This window comes from Prionailurus viverrinus, chromosome A1 (genome assembly GCF_022837055.1).
Source record: "Prionailurus viverrinus isolate Anna chromosome A1, UM_Priviv_1.0, whole genome shotgun sequence".
Classification (NCBI taxonomy): domain Eukaryota; kingdom Metazoa; phylum Chordata; class Mammalia; order Carnivora; family Felidae; genus Prionailurus; species Prionailurus viverrinus.
In genome coordinates, this window is record NC_062561.1 from 12,299,048 (window position 1) to 12,321,994 (window position 22,947).

Sequence of the window (22,947 nt, forward strand, 5' to 3'; positions counted from 1 at the left end):
AGGGGCAGAGGTTGCCTGATTCATTTTTGGCATCTCTAGAGTCTGGCAGAGCACCTGGAACCCAGTGTGTGCTCAGTGCGTGCTGAGCTGCAGAGAAGCAAGAGTGATGATTCTGCCCCAAGTATCCCTTGGGCGGCCATCTTTCACCGACATTGCTCGGCGTTAATCCCGAACCAGAATGGTCTGCTGCTCCTTGCATTTATTCCTGGACCTCTGGATTAGTGCTAGTCAAACGTCGTTGATGAAGGTACCTTTGCCCCCTGAAAACGCTCTCCTGCTTTCCTCTTCCTTTCCCAGTTTGACTGAAGGAGGCTGAGGGGCACATGTTGGGTTTCCGTAGCTTTCTGTTCCACTCCGTTTGAGAAGTCTGCTGCTACTACAGCTGGGGCAGAGGGTGGGCTGGGAGCCAGCCCTAGTCTTAATCAATAACAAATCAATGACGTGAAATCTCACGCAGCTTAGAGGCCTTCCTATGAGGATTTGGAATAGTGCTGGAAAGTCAGATTTGGTCCAAGTCACTTCAAATCTGGAAGGCTCTGGGAGGAGGAGGGTAGTTCTGGTGATGAGCAAAAAGGGTTTGGTCTCTTCATGAACAGATCCGAGGCCTAGTTCAGTCTGGACCACCCAAGATCTCCCTGGATATGCCCCAGAGGAAACTCAACTTCCTGAGGCCACCCCAATCACACCTCCAAAGGAGTGATCCAGCTAGTCCTGAATGTACACGCCCCTGGGGAAAGTGTGTATGTTTTTAATTAGGGTAGACTAATGCCTCTCTTGAGGCATCCCCACACTCAGCTACGGTGACTTTGGTTCTCGAGAGCAGAGGGAAAACGTGTGATGTACTAGGGTGACTTCTTTTGGGCACTAGATTTAGTTGGGTCTGCTACAAGACCCTCCCTTCTCTCCTTCCTTGAAGGAAGTGCCATTGGGCACCTCCTCCAAGAAGACTTCCCTGAACATTTCTAACACTTATGGTCTCCACCATTCATGATTTCTGGCCATCTCGAATTGTTATTTGACCTGTCATATGTTACCATGACTTCCATCTATTTATAGACGTACAGTCTGAGCAGAGTGAATTTGTAAACAGTAGGGGCTCAATACAGGTTTGTGATGGTTGTGGCTGTTACAGCTACTGTTAATAGTTAACATAAAAACAAGCCTGTATGCAGGCATGGCTGATGACGACCGATGATGGTGACTCATAGACCTCCTTCCTTTCTAGAGATAGGAAAGCAGAGCTGGGGGAAAGCAATGAATTTCTTTAATGGATACGGTGAAGGCAGGAACAGATAAGGGAAAGGACACAGCAAGCTGAGACCAAAAACTTTTCCGAAAGGTAGTGTGGCAGTTGCCAGCAGCATGGACTACGGGCTTACTGCCGGGGTCCCTGAGCAAACTGTGTTCCGTCGTGAAGTCTCAGTTTCTCATCGGCAAAATGTGCGTAACGTCACATAACTCTTCAGAGCAGCTGCAAGGACGTTAACAGGAACTGCACAAGGAGCAAGGCCATTTAGTTCACTGTTGCAATCTAGTCCCTGGCACAGGGCTTTGGGTTTCACTTGGTGTTTGCATTTGCTGAATAAAATGAACCATGTGAATCAACAAGGAGCAGGCGCTTAAAAATTGGGAGCTATTATTATTGACTAAAATGAGTACTGTTCACGTTTTCTCCACTGATGCACTCAAATGGCGGAAGAAAATAAACAGATGCCCCCAAAGAATTTATTTGACATTTACACCCATAGAGGGGAAGAATATAACATGCCCACACTTGTTTTAAAACAATAAAACCAGGGGCGCCCAGATGGCTCAGTCGCTTAAGTGTCCGACTTCGGCTCAGGTCATGATCTCATGGTTCGTGAGTTCGAGCCCCGCATCGGACTCTGTGCTGACGGCTCAGAGCCTGGAGCCTGCTTCAGATTCTGTGTCTCCCTCTCTCTCTCTGCCCCTCCTTCACTCGTACTCTGTCTATCTCTCTCTCTTAAAAATAAATAAATGTTAAAAAAATAAAAATAAAAAATAAATCAATAAATAAAACAATAAAACCTTCCTTCACATTTTAAGAAACTTGATGCTCCAAGAAGATGTACCATTCTATAGTTTCTTATCCTGCCAGGTTGAAGAGGCTCAGATGTACACTTAAAAAATAAATCTCATTTTTAGAGAGGTGATTTATTATTACTTTTTAATAACAGTCTCCCTGAACACTAGAAAACGTGAGGTTCAGGCAAATTCCAACTCCATTCAAGCCACAGTGACGTGAATTGCACCCAGAGTCCGATGGGACGCACGGAGGGACAGCACAGGCAGTCGAGGGCTGACTGTTGGCTAGGTTTAAGATCACAGGACGGAGGCAGAGTCTCTCTCTGGTCAGCAACATGAAAGGGCTGGCTGAGAAACAAATACCTTCTTCAATATATTTCCATAAAACAGCAAGAGATCTTCTGTTCCGACGGCAACTTGTGCATTTTATCCAGGAGCGCACCCAACAGAGGTAACCTCAGAGATGGAACCCAGATTTCATCACTCTCTAAAAATCCGTCACGGTTCTCAGATGCCTCCAAAGTAAAATCCAAACTTCTGGGGACGGCATACAAGTCTTGAGCTCAGCCTAGGTCCCAGGCACGTCCTTCTGTGTCTCAGCTGGCCACAGTGCCCCGGACACCAGGGGAACTAAACAACTCGTGGTTCCCTCACACGGCCACCTCCCACCGCTCCAGTCTGCTGTTCCCTGTAGGTACTTTTCCTAGGTCTAGAATGACTTTCTGCCACTTCATCCAATTAGCTAATTCTTCCCTCCCCCTCTGTTTCCCCCTCTGTAATTGCCAACTCCAGTTTTACCTCCTCTGCGAAGTCCTTCCTGTGAAGATCGCCCTCTCCTACCACACGGTAAGTAAGTGAGGTTCGCCCGTCACTCCTTTGCACCCACTGTGTACTTCTGACCCAGCACTTACCCGGCACTGGAATTTTCGGTTTACTCTGCTTTCCTGTCTCCCTCCACAGGCATTGTCTTTGCATATCCTGCACCAACCAACGGGCTTGATTAATGTTTGCTTGGCAAACTGAGGAAGCTTCCAGTACAGAGGCTCGAAGAAATGCAGAGCAAGGAGTAAAAAAAGAGTCCTCTCGAATGCTTCCGGCCACTGACAGTGGAGAAGAACCTCACGGCTCCCCAGTGACCTGTGAAGCATCAGCAAAGATTCCAAACCTCCACACTTCCTTTTGCTCATTGTTTTCATTCACATTAAAAAGGAACACCATGGATTTGCATCACAGCCTCAAAATAAAGTCATGGGGAGAAAGGATTCCGTTTGGAACAGAAAGAACCACATACTTTCTGATAAATCAAACCCCTAAATAGAACTGAAATGGGAGCTGGGGTATGTTCCTCTCATTCCCCACATTATCAACAGGGTCTCTTAGTAGCACACAGAACTCTCGACTCATAGGGAAACAGCTCAGGAGTTACATTATAATGCCAGTGGTCGATCTTCAGTTTGAAATTTCCAAATCTTTTCTTACATGCCCTTTAAGATGATAAATACAGCTTGAAACACTCTGCAGTTGACTACAAATAGCAAAGATGATGTTTCCAAAGGACCTCCTCCTTCTTGGGCCAGAGTACCTTCAGAGCACCGTGCACAATGCTAACTCCAAGTTCAGAGCCTCCTTCAAATTTTACTCCTGTCTTCTCTGTCAAGCGCGGTTTTTATTTACACTCCAAACAGTGTATTATTTAGACATTCCATAACCTCACTTACTTCCCAACACAACAATGTTGGTATCATCAAATGTAGAGTATTTGAAATTAATAATCCCCAAACAGAAAAAAAGATCCATACATCATCTATCTTCAGTTTCTCACATTCTAGGTTAAAAATTCTCCTTGGCATAATGGTTTCTATCAGCAAAACCGAGACTGCACTAAATTACTGATAAGTTCTTCCGGAAACCTCCTCTACGGAACTCCCCTTCAGGGATTTACAACCATTCTCCACAGGCTTTATATTGATAACTCCGTTCCCGATCATGCTGTGAAAATAGATGGGGAACAATTCACAGTAGTGCTTTGAGATGCTTGTCTGGGAAAGTGGGGGTGTACCACTCTTGCTGATGTCATTGTCATTTCTCAAATTCCAGCCCTGGCCACCCTCCCATCTGGGCTACTTTTTTAATCTGGAATTCTCTCTCCCAGCCTTCCCTCACTACCCACTCACCTGACCTCTGGGGGAACCATGAGTCACTTCCTGTTCTTTAAACTTGTGGCTAAACTTCCTCTTCTGTAAGAGGCTTGAATTGGGGGTGTGACGAGAGGTACTGGGAGGCAGAAGGCTGCCTGGAAGGCAGCCAGAAAGGAGAGAAGAGTACCGTTCTGTCCATATTAGAGAGTGAGTTGTTGAAGACTGCTAACTCCTGATTTTTCCAGGAGGTAATTATTGCCATCACAGTATTAACCTGACTTGTACAATTATCTGAGTTTGATTTACCTCCTGATTCACTCTTCACCTTTCCACTGCCTACCTGCAACTTCAGAAAGAATGGTGGGTGAAACATGTAAAAGGCAAATTTATCAATCTTATATTTATGAAAACTCTGGGCAAATCTGGGACCTAATTCAAATAAGTGGTTGGATGGGCATCTATTTTATTGAGACTGGCAGCTTCATTTGCCATTAAAATTAATACATTGGATATAGTACGTAAGTCTTAGCTTCCCAGGTCAGTTTTTAATAAGAGGATATTTTTACTATGGTCGTTTTTTAAATTAAGGATTTTTAAAATAATATTGTGGCAGAGACAAGCAAAGTCTATATTTCACAAACCTGTGGGTGGACTATGATCACCAGCCTCGCTGGCAGGCAGGCCCCGGGAAGAAGTTCTGTGCAAAGGTACATGAGTGAATCTGCTTATGTGATTTACCGCCCCTTCTCCTTCTTTATCCATGAGTGGTTGTGCCAATGCCCAGGTGACCCAGGACCTCAGATGCTGCTGCGTGTTGAGGTCGGGGAGATCAGCCAGCCTAGATCTGGAGCAGATCTTATTCCAGAGTGAATGGGAAACAGACTTTTAGTTGGTTGACATCATAACGCTTTGGGGACAGGGACTTCTGCCTTACTTGATGTTGAATCCCCAATGGCCGCCTTATGCCTGGAGAAGAGTAGGTATATAGTCAATGTTTATGGAATAATGAATGTTGTGTGGGTTTAAGGGTGTGCAATGAAAAATCAAAGTGCACACAGAGAGTTAATTTGAAAAAATTTTCTGAGGATGCTTTGCTACTACTACTCCTACACACACACACACACACACACACACACACACACACACACCTTCCCTCTAAATATTACCTAAAACTCTTTTGATTTTTTTTTTTTTTTTAATTTATTTTTGGGACAGAGAGAGACAGAGCATGAACGGGGGAGGGGCAGAGAGAGAGGGAGACCCAGAATCGGAAACAGGCTCCAGGCTCCGAGCCATCAGCCCAGAGCCTGACGCGGGGCTCGAACTCACAGACCGTGAGATCGTGACCTGGCTGAAGTCGGACGCTTAACCGACTGCGCCACCCAGGCGCCCCCTCTTTTGATTTTTATGTCCATTTTCGTTTCATGGAAATCATCCAACTTTCAATACACACTACACTAAGATACATTGTGAAACTGTTTCTTTTGAAAAAGACGCAATTCTGGTCCCCTTCACCCCTGCCCCTACCTTTGCAAATAAAGCCGATCTTAGTTGACTGAACATGTTTGTTACACTGCTCATCAGTTTTAGAGAATCAAATATGTTTCAAAACCACTTTGGGGTTATCCAGACTTTAAAGGCAGATGCCCTGCAGGGATACTAACTGGTGGGTGGGTTTCTTTGCTCCGTCTTCTCTTGCCCCTTCAGACTACCCTGTGAAAATGACAAAGGGTAGGACACTTTGCTTTAACAACAGGACCCACAAATCCCTTATACGTTTGTATTTATTTTCAGGCTAAAGGTGATTTCTAGGCTAAAGACTATGAAGTGGCATTTGATATTTCCTTTTTAAACTAATTGTGACTAGATACTGTAACTATATGTTAAGTATCTGTTGGGATAAATTAATAATAATACTACAACTTGTATTTACGCTTTTTGTCATTTAAAAAATGTTTCATTTCCTTTCTTTCTGTTGCCTAAAAAGTAACACAAGGGATAGCTTGAAATAAAATCATAGGAAAGAGTTACAAACCAACATTAAAAAAAAAATCCTTTTGTATATTTGCAAGAGGTGATAGCAGGCACATGTATAATTTGTCTGAAGTCTCCAAGTGGCTGTATCTTCTAACACTAGTATTAAATGACTAGTTATAAGAAAGAAGCAATAGAGGGAGTGAGGATGGAAGGAAAGAAGGAGGAAAGGAGGGAGGGAAGGAAGGAAGTAAGGAAGGAAGGAAGGAAGGAAGGGAGGAAGGAAGGGAGGAAGGAAGGAAGGAGGGAAGGGAGGAAGAGAGGGAGGGAAGGAAGGAAGGAGGGAAGGGAGGAAGGAAGGGAGGAAGGGAGGGAGGAAAGAAGGAGGGAAGGAAGGAAGGAAGGAAGGAAGGAAGGAAGGAAGGAAGGAAAGGAGGAAGGAAGGAAGGAAGGAAGGGGGAAGAGAGGGAGGAAGGAAGGGAGGAGGGAAGGGAGGAAGGGAGGGAGGAAGGGAGGGAGGAAGGGAGGGAGGAAGGAAAGAGGGAAGGAAGGAAGGAAGGGAAGAAGAGAGGGAGGGGGAAGGGAGGAAGGAAGGGCGAAGGGAATGAAGAAGGACTCTAACAATATGTCATCCTTTCAGACTACCTAAACAAATATGTGGCTGGCACCTGTAGAGGTAGTCCAGCACCAGTACTCCAGGACACTTGAGGTCATCTGGCTACTGCACATGAACATCCTTCTAACAAAGAAAGAACTTTTTGCTTACCTTTCCTGCTCTGTATTGGCACCTTCATGGACAGTGCCCAGTTTATAACTATTTCTCAAATTAGAAACTTTGACACATTTCTCAATTTCACCTTTCTAAATACATCCATCTCGCTTAGCTTGGTCACTCTTCCCATCTACAAGATGGTTCTCTGAACCCTTTGCTCCCTGTCTTTGTCCTGTCCTGGGTATTCCGGATTTCTAGCAGGAGTTCAACGGAAGTCACTGGTGGAAATGTACCACCTGAAGTCTCACCTTACTTTCAACTTGAATCTACTTTCAATCATTTTAACTACCACTGCACAAATGATGATCCCAAACCCAACTCTAGATTTATGTTATTCTAAAGTTTAGCTTCCTAACTCCCTCTGGGTGAAAAACAACCGTCTCGCTGTACTAGGTACCATGTGATCACCTAGTGAGTTCATATTAACTGATGAATAAATATTTGGCTAAAGTTCATTATGGTTAATGAATGTCTATTTGGGCTTTATTTTACCCTGAACCTGGCTTATTTCAAAAATATCTTAAGGATTTACTGAGATAGGCATGAAAGCAAAACTTTAAATGTTTTTAAGCCTGTGGCTCTTAACACCACCACGATAGAACAAAAATAAAAGGGCATACAGTTGGAATCCTGTAGCCATTTCTCAATGTGCCCAATATAAATCACACAGTCTTTTAAAAAAAATCCAAGAATTCAAAATAAACAAACAAAAAAAGCAGGGTTACTCCAAGGCATTTTCTTGTCCTAGAATATTTTTATTTTACCCCTCAGACTCCTCTCCCAAAATGTCCCAATGCTCATTTGAATATAGTCTTTAACGGGAAACAGCACATAACCTTCCAAACAGGCAGAAAATGATTTGCTAATACCATGGAAGTGGGTGATCGGCTTTTGGCAGAACAAGATGGCTTCACTGCCTTAGTACTGAAATTAGCAGGAATAACAAAACAATTTCTCCTCACACACAATGGCTAGCGTCATACCTAAACCCCCCTGGCTTCTAAAATGAAAAAGAAAGAAGAGGAAATTGAACTTTGTACAGTTACCTCTGTGCATCTGTCAGGAACACAGAGAAAAGACTGTGAACTAGTAAAGTTTCAATGCTAAGAAACTCACATTTCCAAAGAGACTGTGGTATTTTATAAATGGTTTAAAAGGTATATTTACTTTAATAAGTTATGACACAAACAGGTACTAAAGTGAAATCACTACATTAAAAAAAAACTGTCCACACAATTTTCAGCTTTTTAAGTGTATTTTCTTGGGGAAGCTTTGGTGATTGGCCACTGTGGGTTATTAGATAGTAAGCGAAGTAATTTCTGAATGCTTTTAATTTAATTTAACAAAACTATTTGGTCATAGTCCATCTGTTGCTGTTACCAAAAGGTTTACTTTTCTTGGGGGGGGGGGAGTGTATATATTGAAATATATCAGAAATTATGAGCTGGGGGACACATAGCTGGCTCAGTTGTGAGAGCATGAGACTCTTGATCTCGGGGCTGTGAATTCAAGGTCCACGTTGGGTGTACAAATTACTTAAAAATAAGATATTAAAAAAAAGAAATTAGGGGGGGAAAAGAGAGCCTGCAGAAGGCAGAGGCTTTTACAGAACAATCTGTTTCTCTGAAGGAGAGTTAAGGGATGCCTGGTGAAACCACCCAAGTGCCTAGCTAGCTGTGTGACCTTGGACAACACTTTAACCTTCCTGATCCCAGGCTTCTTGGTAAGATGAGTAAAATGAGGTCTCTTTCAGAGTCTTTTAATGCTCTAAAATCCTGTGATCTGAAAAGATAAAATGTTATGTTGACAGTATCTGAAATCAGTGAGAGCAATGCCATATTGGAACAACGTCACAGGACTTCAGAGGAGATAAACCGTACCTATGTTCTAGCTACATGAGTGTAGACAAGAGCCACACCCATGCTAACCGAATCCAAGAATCCCATATGAACGCTGTAGGAGAGTTAAGGTCAGTCCTACACTCTGTTGCTAGGAAAGCATTGTTGGTGAGCTCTAATCCAAATGGTTTATATGATTTCATATTGTGGTCTCTGACATAGCAAGAGAAACATCTTGAGAAACCACAGTCTCAGCTGCTGAGTCTTTGTCTCGCACATTATCCCCAACTCGGTCCTTTGCTTGATTTTATTCTTAAATATAACATTTCTGATCGCTTTCTGTTTTGTAATCTAATTCTAATAAGGACAAGAAGACAGACAGGATTCTGGCTGGAGGGAGAGGAATAAAAGGGCATTTTTTAAAAGGCAGCCAGTTATTCTAAGACAGTTATTAAAATGTCTGGGTAAATGACCTCATACTGCACTCAGCCTGCAAATCAGCCAGGCAATCTGGCCCTTGGTGCATATGGCTTTGGACTGCTTTCTGTGAAATCGAGTTACAGGAATCTGTGAACAGGAGTCCTTTTTTTCAGCAGTTCCTATAGCACCTGACAGTGTCAGGCACATGGTGGCATGGTAAAATTTGCTGACAATTTCCTAAACAGCTCTCATGGAAAAGGCCAGAAAATAAATTCTACACCGTGTGAAAGCTTTAGGCATTTTATAGTTTGACTAGAGATAAACATTTGCTATAATGGGAATGGGAATATTTACTAAACAGGGAATAAACTACTTAAGGCTAAAACAGTATATTGGTAAATTTGCTTCCATTATTCTTTAACTTGTAAATCATAATCATGTATACTTGTTTTCCTGGAAATAAATATTATCACTAGAATACTGCAGGGTTGTTTTTTTTTGTTGTTGTTGTTGTTGTTTTTTGTTTTTTTTTGAAGTGTATTCAGGAATGTTCTCCCTGATTTAAATTGTATAAGGAAGGCTTATAGGGCCCAAAAAGTCCATTTGATTCTTGTTTTAATTGTCTCATATGCCATTCGGGTATTTTGCTAAAAAGTATCTGCATGGTTATTGTTAATATCATGTGCTAGGCATGATGCTAAATATGTTACGCATTTATATACAATGACTCATTGAATCCTCATAACAACCTCTAAAAAAGCATTATCATCCCCATTTTATGGAGGAAGAAACCAAGGCTCAGGGAGATTAAATAAAGTGCCAAGGTCGTACAACAGTGATGCCATATGTGATACCAAGGGCTTTTGTTCCATTTCTAGTCCTTACTTATAACCATATGGGAATACATAGAAAAGAAAAAACAAAAACAAAAAACCCAGCAAACCGTTTCACATCCTTCTGAAAGAAGACTGGGTATAAATTATAAATAAAAAAGCAACTAAAGGAAAAAAAACTCACTTACATAATTTCCCCATTTGTTTATTCAGACCTTAATCAGCCATTAAATGTATATGTCACCTCACCAGACAATGTGAGGAATAGACAAGAGGTCAACTAAAAGGCAGTGCTTAAACTGTGATGAAAATGAGGAGAAAGGTGAATCATCAAGCAATATTTTCCTAAATATTTTCCAATATTTCTTGACTCCTTGTGGAAGGTTCTAAGTGGAAATTCTAGGTTCCTGGCAAGGGGAAGTCGCTAAGAGCTATGGAAGAGGAGGGGAGCAGCAAAATGAGGGCAGCATAGTAACAGCGTTGTTGTGGGACATAATCCAGACAAAGCACAGTACCAAGCCCTTCTCCCTATGATCGCACACGCTACTGACCCTCTGAGATAGACATTACGATCGCCACTCTGGAGATGAGCAGGAGGAAAGTGCACACAACCAGAGACAATGTCGGCATTCAGACCCAGATCCTTCTGAGCCTGAGCCTTCCACCCTTCCGGGACACCACGCCCCTCCAAGTGGTCCCACTGCAGGGTATCCTCTGCCACTGCCCAGAGCTTGCAGTGGGAAAACAAGGAAACCAAGAAGAGGACCCTAACGTGGGGGGCAGGGGAGACCACGGGCACAGATCAGTAAAATGAATGGGGAGGTTTATCCAGCAATCTGTACTGTTAATTAACTTTAGCTGTCTACCAGCTAAGTACTCTGTGGCTCCATGGTGATTATCAAGCCAGTCAGAATCTCAACTGGGGCCTGATTACTAAATTTAATAGGATTATGCTTTTCTTCCTCTCAGAACTGAATCAAAAAAGTTCTTTTCAGCTGAGGTTTTTGTGTTGTTGTTGTTGTTGTTGTTGTTGTTTTCTATTAGTAAGTCAGTCTAGAATTATCCCAGAGACCTCAAAGATTGTTAGAGCTTCTTTTCACTTATTTGGGGGAAATGAAAGACAGAATTCTTGCAGGGTTGAAGCAAGAGCATAGAAACAGACTCCTCCTGGCCCTTCTTGCCTCAGTCTGGACGTACATTCAATGAACTCAACTCAGCAGAAAAGCCACAGGAATGGGGGCAATGAACACAGTCCGTGCTTAATAACTGGATAGATAAATAAATAAATAAATAAATAAATAAATAAATAAATAAATATTTAATGACTTTTGAACCATAAATACACTTCAGTTTTATAAACAGGTATTACCTTAAAATTGGGTGTTAAATGAATTTTTTAAAATAGATCTTAATTTAAATATGGAGGACTACTTAATACTTCATGTTGGAAATATTCTGCTCTGAAATCCAGTTTAGTACGGAGACTAGCTTTTTTCCTTTAAAAAAAAAAGTGTTTTGGCTGAATCTTAAAAAACAACCCTGATTTATGGATCTTGTGAATGTAGATTCTTTTATGGTAAGAAATCATTAAATGGGTTAACCAGCATTTGTTTTGGGTATGGAAGTATGTATTTATATTTAAGCATCATATTTTCAAGTATTCAACACAGAAATGAAATTGGTTTAACATAAACTAGGTATAACTTGTTTGGTTGTTAATGGAAAACTTTTCAAGTCTATCATGCTTTGTTAGTTTGGGGCAGAATATAGGACAAATTCGAAATAGTGAAGAATTAAGATAGAAAAAAAAAAAAAAGGTTCTCAATTCCCAGATCTGGGCTTCTTTGGAGAAAGTGAAAATGGATTTTTTTTTTTGAATGATGAATGATAAACTGCTTTTTAAAAAGGAAATTATGTATGCTGTTACTCATCTTAAAAAATGACCATAGCTTCTATAGAGACTTTGATTCGCATGTTTCCTGGGGATACAGCCCCCTCTTGTATAAACATATACACATACCAATATATTATGTGAACTTCAATCTTGTAGTGACTTCAAGGAAAAATTTGTTTTTATAAAAGAACTCACATTTTCCCATGCTTCTTCACTTCTTGTGCAACAACTTTTATGAGATTCTAGTAAACTGTTTTATTTATTTTCCTTTGTTCTTCCCTTCTTACTGGAAGAGATTATCTGGGTGTAATCATGTTGAAGGAGAACACATTCTGAATAAGGAGATGCTTTAAATCGATGGCCAACAAGTAAAACGCCCAGTCCTGCCACCGCTTTGGATATGGCAACTTAGTTTTACTGGGTCAACACATTCATTTATTCTAATGCTGTCTATGCTCCCTCAAAGCAAGAACTGCTATTTCAGTAACCTCCTAGTTCATCTCTGCAGATTTAGCTACTCTCTGTAACCCAGCTGACTAAAGTTGAAGTTTGTGGCAGTAGAAATACACTGTGTAAATCCCTGGTCTACCTCATCAAAATCCCTGGAGACCGTGTTGTGCTCTCAGCATACTACGCCATAACCCGCTAAATCGTTATTTGTATTCACTGAAGTATCAGTAAGCCTGTCTGGTGTTCCAGCCACCTGGAGCTGACAAATATTTTCCTAATAAGAGGGATACCATAGCAACCAGATTTGTGCCATGGATACAAACCAGGCATCATGGGGCTGCAATTTAAGGTGGGATGCAGACTTGCAGCACCCACAACAGTATTATTGTAAAGAGTGTCCCGAGAACTCAAAATTCAGTATTTTGGGGGGTTAAATTCTATAAACACAAGAATGGAAATCACCCCAGACCCTAACAGAAGGAAGGCAGTAACTAAGATTGAAAGAGTTTGTGTAGGGGTGCCTGGGTGGCGCAGTCGGTTAAGCGTCCGACTTCAGCCAGGTCACGATCTCGCGGTCCGTGAGTTCGAGCCCCGCGTCAGGCTCTGGGCTGATGGCTCAGAGCCTGGAGCCTGTTTCCGATTCTGTGTCTCCTTCTGTCTCTGCCCCTCCCCCGTTCATGCTCTGTCTCTCTCTGTCCCAAAAATAAATAAACGTTGAAAAAAAAAATTTTTTTTAAATAAAAAAAATAAAAATAAAAAAAAAAAAAGAAAGAGTTTGTGTTTCAAATCCATTTCTTAGAAGCAATGCCACCTTGGACAAGTTAACAAACTTTTCTGAGTCTCAGTTTTCTCATCTGTAAAATAGGAAGAATAATCCTGCCTCAAAGGGCGGCGGTGAGGTTGAAATGGGATGATATCTGTACCGTGGTTGGCAGATGAGAAGGACATGACAACTAACAGCTTTTATCATTAAGATAAACAGGGAGACAATGGATATTTACAGGACATAAGGGCATTGGTCTCCAAAATAGCATGCAGGTGAATAGATTAGAAATTCCTATCTGTATTAATTTTAAATATTTTATTTCAGCATTTTAGATATTTTGAGGAATAAATTGTTATGCCAGTGTTCCACGTCCACGTCAGGATTTAATACAAGGTGCCCTCACTTAAGCTGTGCACCTGCATGGTGGTTTCTGGGGGTGGGGGGTGGGGAGCAGGAGTTAGCTATGTAGTGCAGAGGGCTGGCATTGGCTATCCCATGTGCACGTTCATTTTCTGTACTGCCCAGTACCACGATGTACTGAAGTCTATATGTACCTAATTAAGAGGATATGTGGGATACACTGCTTACTTTTAAAGAAACTAACCCTCACAAAATGCACAAGTAACGTAAAAAGATTCCTACAGAGATACCACGAAGAGATGATATTAATTACTAGCAGGAATGGTCACCAAGCAGTGACAGAGCTGAACATGCCCACTCCCTAGCCCTGTAACATTCACATCTGCAAGGTAAGAACAATGAAAATATAGTTAGACCAGACAAGAAGTCAGCTAGAATAATTCAAAATGGTCCTGAAGATGATCTAAAAGAGGTATATAAGTAATTGTTGATCAGCTTTGGTCTTTAGGACTTGAGACAGTAAATGATAGTGGACCATGTATATAACTTACAAAATGCAAATAAATCCATTGGAAGTATTGCTCAAGATCATGTTACCGATAGGACCATACATTCGCAGACACATGGGGCTGCTGTGCTGGGGACCATGAGTACAGAGTGGGAGTACCATAGGACCATGTCTGACAGATGCTTGGCAACCATTTTCACAGCGTGGCCTGTATCACATTTGTACTAGGGTAAACAACCATGCTGCTGGAAACCCAAGGTCATCAGACAAGGCCTCTGGCTGTCCCAGGCCCTGCTCAGCCAGCCCAATGGCTGAGGAGCTGAGTATCTTTAGCAGACCTAGAAACCCTTTGAGAGTACACCCACATTCCAGAGAGGCACCTAGGAGCACACTGCTCGGAAACTCAGTCCTACAGATAGATTTAGGCAGGGCAAATGATTGAAGAACACAGCTATTAGGTCCTAATGCACTCAACTCTATAGAAAAGGAGAGAGAAAGGTTTGTGTTTTTATTTTTGTTTTTTAAATGGACCTCTTAAGAATCAGCCCACTAAAATGTGTCTGTGTCACAACTGGGCTTGTTCTGGAGAAGTTACATATTTATGCTATCTCATTCTCCAGTCTGATAAAGGGACAGATTTTAACTACTTACTAACCTTCTCTTTCTTCTCCGTTGGTGAGCATACTCCAGTTCTGCATGGTCAGCGTTCAGCACGGTGTTCCTTACACAGCAAGTGCTAATACGTTTGTTGAATACACAAGGCCACTGTTAAGCTACAAACACCGCTCATCAGTCCTTCTACTCATGCCCAGTAAGGCTGTCCCTGGTTTCAATTCCCAGCCCTAATCCTAGGCTACCTGCTCACTCTTAGCTGACTTCACCTCTTTCTTTGATGAGATCAAGACCCCCCCTACAAAAGCTGTTTTAACACAATATATATCCATCTAGGTCACTCAATGTAAAACACCCCAAGTCATCTCTGACTCACTCCTTATTCACCAAACCCACCAGTCAGAGACGGATGCTTTCACCGAAGCAGCTGCTGTCTCTCCTCGTTCTGCACAACCCTGCCGAAACGAGACAGCTAACTCGTGAGCACCCCAGGCTCACCCTACAGCAGAGCCTCTGCGTCTTCTGCTTCCCCTGTTGGATACGCTCTTGCCTCAGACATCCAGGCCCCTCATTCACTTCAAGTCCTCACTCAAGTCCCTTCTCCAGGAAGCCTTCCCTGGGTCCCTTTTCACAAAGTTAAACCCCTCACTCACACCACCCTTCCCAGTTTCATTCATTGTCTTCATTCATTGTCACTAAAATAAACACCGTTTATTTATTTATGTTGCTCATTGTCTGTCTTCCCCACTAGAACGCCACAAGCTCCCTGAGGGCAGGAAACTTTGTTTTCCTGTTTTGCTTACTGACGTTTCTCTACTACCTAAAATTGGGCCTGGTGCTCAGTCGGTGTCCAATCAATATTTGTTGAATGAATAGATGGACAGGTGGATGGATGGATTATTGCAGTGGGGACCTATAAATGGTATCATTGCTTCCTCCCCAATCCACCCTTCTACCAAAATATTCAGCCTCAATCACTACTCTCCTCCCAAATTGTCAGTAGCTATGTGCGATTTATGAAATGACATCTGAAAGCCTTCAGAGATGCGCCCCCAATCTCCCTTTACACTCCCATTTCCCAATGCAGCCATTTCTCCATACATCCTAAGGTCTAGTCACACTGGGGAACCATTCACTTATTCTTGAACACACTGCACGCTTTAAACACACGCTTTTAAATAAATTGTTTTTAGACACATATCCTTTTGTCTTGGAATATCCATTCTCTACTTTGCCCTCTACTGAAATCTATGGATATTTCCAGGCTCTGTTCAAATGTCATATCATCCACGAAGCTGCCTCATTCTCTGAATTACATTTTAAGCATGTGTTCCCAGTGCATCGCCTCATGCCTCTAACCAGTATAGAAGTTACTCTCCCTTGAACTGTGTCTGTACCTGCCCCCGAGATGGGACCATAACATCCCTGAATAACATAACATCCTCTGAATGGGGAATCCCTGCTCCTTTTTGCGGTTCCTTGGACACAGTAAATGACTGATAAAAGTTTCTTGAAATGAAATATATGATATCAGTATAGCTGTGGATTTTGTGACGAGGGAATTGTCCTAAGATAAGCATTTAGATCCTTTGTAGAAGGAATACACCAATACCAAATAAATGAACGTCAGTGAGACCGAAAAGAAAAATAAAATTGTAGCTTAAACAAACATGAAATTGGAGCCTTCAGTAATAAACTCTAAAGATACAGATATCTTATTTCTCCGCTATAATGCCTGGCACAGAGAAGTCACTTAATTTGGAGTTTGATCCTCAGCTAAAAATAAACTGCTTTATTTAAACTGAGCAGTTGCTATTGTTGTTTAACCATTTTGTGGTTTTATTCAAGTACTCGCAAGGCCTCAAGAACACCAGTCAGGATGCCTCCGTGTTACATAAGGGTTAAGAAACTGTATCTCGTCTGCTTGCTGGTTTCTCCTCCGCAGGCCTGTCCCCGTAACGTACACAACTAGTCACTGGCCAGGCCCAGTACACGTGGTCCAGTATGCAGGATAATAAGCACGTATGGAAAGAACAGCAGTTCTTAGGAGATTGTACAAAATCATTGTTTTCTTGTGGAAAGTAGAGAACCAATAATTCCAAGAAGCTTTTATAGCACAATCCTTGCTGAGACAGTAGAGAGCGAATTTATTCAGATAGGGTCCTCCCACCCTTTGCTGACTGCAGAATACATAGGTCTCCTGCAAGGGCCCTCTGCAGAGGCTGAAGGGTAAGGCGTGCTCCTCTCGAGCCTCCTCCCCTCTGGTATGCTGATGGCCCTTACCCTCTTGCTTGGTATCCTGCAGGGCTACCTGGGCTGGTGGATTCTGAGTCCTCCTTCAGCTAGCAGCTTGCTTTCTCGTCTACTTCTAGCTCAGATCATCAGCTGGGCTCAGCTTAAGCTACATAACCGGCCAACCTTACCCCTGTGCTGTCTATTTCTGTGGGTGGAAGCCACTGGCAAGGTGTAGTAAGCTACGGCACCAGCCCCGTGGAGACATGTCGCCTCAGGCTTCCACAGCCTCGTGAGAACAAGGCCACTTCCAGGGAGCTTTCCTGATTATGAAGCCTTAGGTTTTCTGTGGGATAAACCCCTCAGGACTCCACTTTCTCCTGCTCCCTCTACCCACAGCCTGATGCACTGACACTGCATGCTGGCTTGGCTGCAGCCCATGTGGGGACATGTTGAATTGTCTATTCATTACTGGGTTTGTATTCATTTTTGAACTTGGCATCCCTTCACCATAAAAACAGTGACCTTTTTTGAGGCAAGGGACTTATAGCACTTACTCGGCAGCATCCCAAACAGGACCATTTAGAAAGGTCTTTAAAGAAGGCACCTGTTCCTCTACCCTTTCAAGACAGGGTGGGCAGGGGTTCTGAGGAAGCGTTCTCGCTCACCAGCAGTCTTTTGCCCCAGGCTCTTTACTGAGAGCTTCAGGGAGTGGCACCTTTAGTGGGGATGCATTCGGAATATTATTCCAAGGACCGAAGAAAGAAAACCTCCCCTCTTGAACAAAGAAGCAGGTGATGGATAGTATGTCTCGGGGGCTGAGGCTCCATTTATCACTGAAGCTGTAAAACAGAGTGGAGCTTCTAACTCAGTTCAGTGTTCAATAACCACACAACCCTGATATGATAGATCGGTTCCAGTATTCCTGTGGTTTATCCTGACATAACTTGCAGAAACTATTATGATAAAATGGCTTTACCTCCTCCAGTGATTCCATGCAAAAAGAGATTAAATAAGGGATTATAAAAAGCTTCCACAATTTACATAGTTTTCTTCAGAGTCATTTAACAAGTAGACTCAAGTTTCCCCTTTTTAACTGTTTTTAACCTCAATTAAAGAGAAAAGCTAAACCAGTTAGATTTCCATTTCTCTGCGATAGTCTATTTTTTAATGCAAACGGGTAAAACAGTCCTCTTGGGTCCCTCCTGATGCTAAATTTTTGTTCCCTCAGAATTTTCAAATTTTGGCCTCGAAGGTTACCCTATGTTTAACGTTTTCTAAATTTCAAAGAGGGAGAGCAGGGGCGCCTGGGTGGCTCAGTCAGTTGAGCGTCTGACTCTTGATTTCGGCTCAGGTATGATCCCAGAGTCATGGGATCGAGACCCGCATCCACTGAGCCTACACTCAGTGTGGAGCTCGCTTAAGATTCTCTCTTTCTCCCTCTGTCCCCTCCCTGTCTCGAGCTCTCTCTTTAAAAAAACTAAAAATAAAAAAATAAAAAAGGGAGAGCAGAAATTTAGAAGGCTGGTATGAAGTTGCTAAACTTGATTGCTCTAAATATGCCCTTGGTTCTACATAAAGTATCTAAAAAAGGCAGCCCTTAGGTCACTGTAATTAGTGTATAATTGATCAGGAAACCTTTGGATTGTTAAGAATTTTATTCAGATTATTAAAATAATGCTGGTTAATTTGCCATTTTTCATAATATTTATGAATAATATCATGTTAAACCTCTTGTTCAGAAAGCTTTGTCTACATTATTTTGTTTTGTTTACCACTACTTTAGGATAATTTCCTAGAAGGGGGATTACTGGATCAGAAGGTCTTGACAAATACTGCCAAACTGCTTTTCAGAAAGATGCTTAGATTTTCTTTTTAAAACATATCTAGCCATAGATATATCAAGGATCTTTCTGAACCGACAGTGTTGATTGATAGTTTTAATTTTTAGTTAGCTAAGTGTAATTAGTAGGACTCACATATGACTATGTAGGTTAACCATTTATTTACATATAGTGCCTTCTGTCATTGGAGTCTCAGGTTCCCATTCTAAATGGGTCTATATACTACATATACTAGGTAGCTTTGGAGGGTGAAGAGACTGATAAAAAATATGGAGAAAACATTTAGAAGAGCCCAGGGACAGAAATGAGCAGACTGTGGAGATGCGAAAGCACACGGAATAGTAGGGTCAACCTGAGGGTAGGGGTGGGACATGACTGGCAAGCTTGTTAGTTATTTCCATAACAAGCTCTAGGGCTTCAAACATAGAGGGAAAAAACACACCCTTGAGGAGATCAGAAAAGGGTCAAGAGAAGCCTTTGAATGACAGGCAGGATTTTAAAGAAAGGGAAAATAGGAATATTCCAGGAAGCAATTAGTGACTTTAAAGTTTTCAAAGCGTTATCATATATATTATTGTTGTCATTTGCCCTTAACAACAACTTAATGGGATAAGGTATACATTCTCACCCATGTTACCTCAGAGGAACTAGGAGTCAGCAGGATTAAGTGACTGGCCCAAGGTCGGTCACACAGCTGAGTGGGATGGCTCACAGGGCAGCCGTGCTTCACAATTCAGTAGACGGTGCCCATGGGATGGTTTTGGTTGGAGCATGGTGGTCATGGCAGCTGATATTGACAGGTCTGACTTCTGACTTCCCACATCCTTTGCACTCTACTAAATGGCTATCATGTTTATCACGTAAAATGAAAATACACTAGTGGCTCCTATCTTTTACTTTCAATATTTTATACACTGTTGCTTTTATTGGAATATGTGAGGGAGATTCTCTCTCATATATATACATACATATATATGTGTATATATATATATATATGTATGTATATATGTATGTACATATATATGTATGTATATATATGTCATATGAAGCTAAGCATACCTATGCATGTATGTATTTATTTAAATATGACATATATGGATATATCAAATGTAAGAAAATATTAGGTACCCGAATTTGCACTATCATCCATTTTCCTTATATTGGGAGTTGAAAAAATTGTATATATATTTAACTATACTAAATCAAAGTAGTATTGCTCCAATTTGAACCCAACTGCTAAAACTTCAACCTGTTGGAGGAAATTACTGGTATTCCACAATGCCGGAATTGTGGTGAGAACATCAAAGAATAATTTCACATAGAGACAAAAGGCCAGTGCAAGTACCTTCAAGAGCAGGCTTCTGCAAACAAAAGTACTATTATACGAGACTACAGAATTTTGTTCTTAGTGACCCAGAGTTTTTCAGCTTTTTCAGTGTAGTGTAGTTCTGTCTAAGAAAATGAAGGCAACTTCATAAATGACACAAATACAAGACACATTGTAAATATCTTACTGGCATTTGTCTCGAGGAGGCATTTTAAGCAGCAAAACAGATTTATTAAAAGGTAGTGATCGTCCTCAAGGTCGCCACGTTAGGTAGCGTAAGAGGGGGAGGGTGGCTGAAACCCAAGGCTTTTGACTGTTATCTTGGTCCCTGCCATGAGTTAAAAACGTCTTCACGAGATCTCACACGGGCACTGTCAGAAATGGGCAAATGTCTTTCACACATTCGGCAAACAGGTCTGGATGCGACCCTGTCGGATGTCAGCATATGTTAGCACATGTGAGTTTAGCTCACACAGCGTATACTGGCAAATGTGACAGCCTCACATGCAGACACGAGTTTCGACATCAAGAGGAGCGTGTGCCAGAATTTCGCAGAGTATCCCGTGCACGTCTCTGAAGGACCACGCATGCCGCGCTGAGTCCGTGTCAAGAACCCTGCTCCTGAATACTTTTTTCCTCCCATTCTTCAAACCTAGACTACGGGAAACAGGTTAAGCTCGGAAAAGACAGTGAGACAAAACACTCAACCTTCTGTTTATGACTTCCTCAATAAGAAAAGGCATAAATGTGGCACCTATTACGAAGCGTGTGGAAAGGGCCCCCTAGAAACCATATGGTTGTCAGCGGCGGCACAGTCTCATTCAAAGGTGCCAAGAACACTAATGAGACGAGAATTTCAGCAAAAGCAGAAATAGATCAATACTTCTCCCCCAGTCGCAGTTGTCCCCACCATCAGTCACTGCGCTTGCTCTATGTAAATGAAATCAATCAGCGGGGATTTCTGTAACATGCATACAACAGTTGTCTTCTAGGCTCTACCAGAAGATAAATGATTCCAGACATTGGACTGCAGCCATTTTCCCACACATGCTACAAAGTTCTGACATCCATATTGGGCCATCACACTGAGTGGTTTCTGCTTTTGTGAGTTTACAGCCAGTGCTTCTCCTTCTGGTTTGGACTAGACAGCCTGCTAACGCTGACGCACAAAAGTCCCCTCCTGCCTGTGTAGAACGAAGGAGAACTGCCTTTTTCCAACAGAGGGGCTCCAAAAACTTTTTGCTATCGTTCCTATAAGCTTATCATTCCAAATCCCTATTTAAGATCCCTTTGGACATAGACAAATCCTAGGCTACTAAAACATGCGACATATGACATCAAATGCAAACCACTTGGATGTAACACATAACAACAGACAACACAAGTCCAACCCCGTTTTAAAGCTGGTATGTTTAAAAATGTATTAAGCCTAAGTAACAGGGTTGTTTGGTATGGCAGCGTATGTTCTGGAAAAGGGTAGAAGGCTTTTTGAGAAAGACAAACTAAAAGATCCAGAAGCAGCTTCCTTTAAAAACGATGTGAACACAATAAGGTGATGTGGAAGGCGCACAGAAGTCTAGGTCACACTCATGGCTATTTACTTAGCCGACCCCAAGGAATTAAACATCCAAGAGATAACATTTTCTGCTAGCCTCTTAAATCTGAGACATGGGCACTTTTCTCACTAACTTGCCTTTGGGGAAAGATACAAATAATTTTGCTCATACTTCAAAAAATTAAGAAAAAGAAAGTCCTGTGTCAGTATCTATGGTATAACCGAGATAAAAACAAATCTCTGAGGTTAAATAGAAGTAAACCAAACCTTATAGTAACTTTCAAATGTTTTTCAAGTGAATAATCAAAATGAGAGGCACTGCTTTAAATTTCAAATCCAGTTCTTGTTAAAAGAATGTCCTTCTAAATATCAAATACACCACAAAGAAAACTTTACATATCCGTCACAAAAGTCACAGTGCAAATAGGCAGTAACTGTTGTCTTACCCACCCCCGCCTCCTTTCCTATGGAATACAAACTTACTTTGTTTAAAAATGTCCTTAGGCTGTGCTGTACCTTTGAAACAAAACCACTGTCTTCTTCATTTCATTTTCTGTTTTCTTGAAAACTGCTCCTCCGAAACTGACAGATGGTGCCTCTGTCACTGAGTGTTTCCTCTTCGTTATCTCTGCCAGCTAATATTTCCTCTGTGCTTAGCTGTTGTCTGTGAGCCTGTTCCACATCATTCTAGCCTGATCAATGGTGTGCCTGGTTTGAGGTTGGTTTTGGCCCCGCCTCCAGCTCTAAGAGAAAAAACGAAAACTCACAGCTGGATTTCCTATAAATCCTCTCTTTTAAATCTGGCTCTGCAGCTATGGCACATACTAGAGGGGAAAAGCTGCCAGTCTGTCACAAACCAAGGGGACCATCCTCTCCTAGCTGCCCCCCCCACACCAACGCCAAGCATGTATATTATGTAACAAATCCCATTTTAAAAACTTCCTAGGCCAAGAGGAAGCGTTGTTAAAGCACGTTTATCTTTTTCCTTGCTTAAAGAGACTCAAAAGAAGATGCCCATGAATGAACCCGCCCCCCACACACTCACTATACCTCGTCCCCTGACACCCATCCATGATGGAATAATATTTAACATCTTAAAACTGTGAAAACTGATTCTAAGGAGAAAATGCCAAAATAGTACATTACAAATAATTTCTATCCTAAAACACAGGTCATCATGCATATTCAGATGACATCTTTAAAAAAAATTTTTTTTTAATGCTTATTTATTTTTGAGAGAGAGAGCGAGCCAATGAGGGAGGGGCAGAGAGAGAGGGAGACACAAAATCCGAAGCAGGCTCCAGGCTCTGAGCTGTCACCACAGAGCCTGACGCAGGGCTCGAACTCACAAACCATCACAAGCTGTGAGATCCATAAT

At 41.9% G+C, this 22,947-nt stretch overlaps 1 protein-coding gene across 8 annotated transcripts in view; it reads right to left on the minus strand.

Moving 5' to 3' along the window:
• The window catches only part of STARD13 (StAR related lipid transfer domain containing 13), a 540,351-nt gene that overhangs the window by 78,121 nt on the left and 439,283 nt on the right, over positions 1–22,947 (minus strand). Inside the window, exon 1 of one of the 8 annotated variants that reach the window (XM_047852661.1) lies at positions 22,053–22,265. The exons of the other annotated variants lie outside the window; for them this stretch is intronic. The gene's annotated coding sequence lies outside the window, so the exon portion shown is untranslated. Of the gene's footprint in view, positions 1–22,052; positions 22,266–22,947 lie in introns of those variants that run through there. 8 annotated transcript variants of the gene reach the window in all.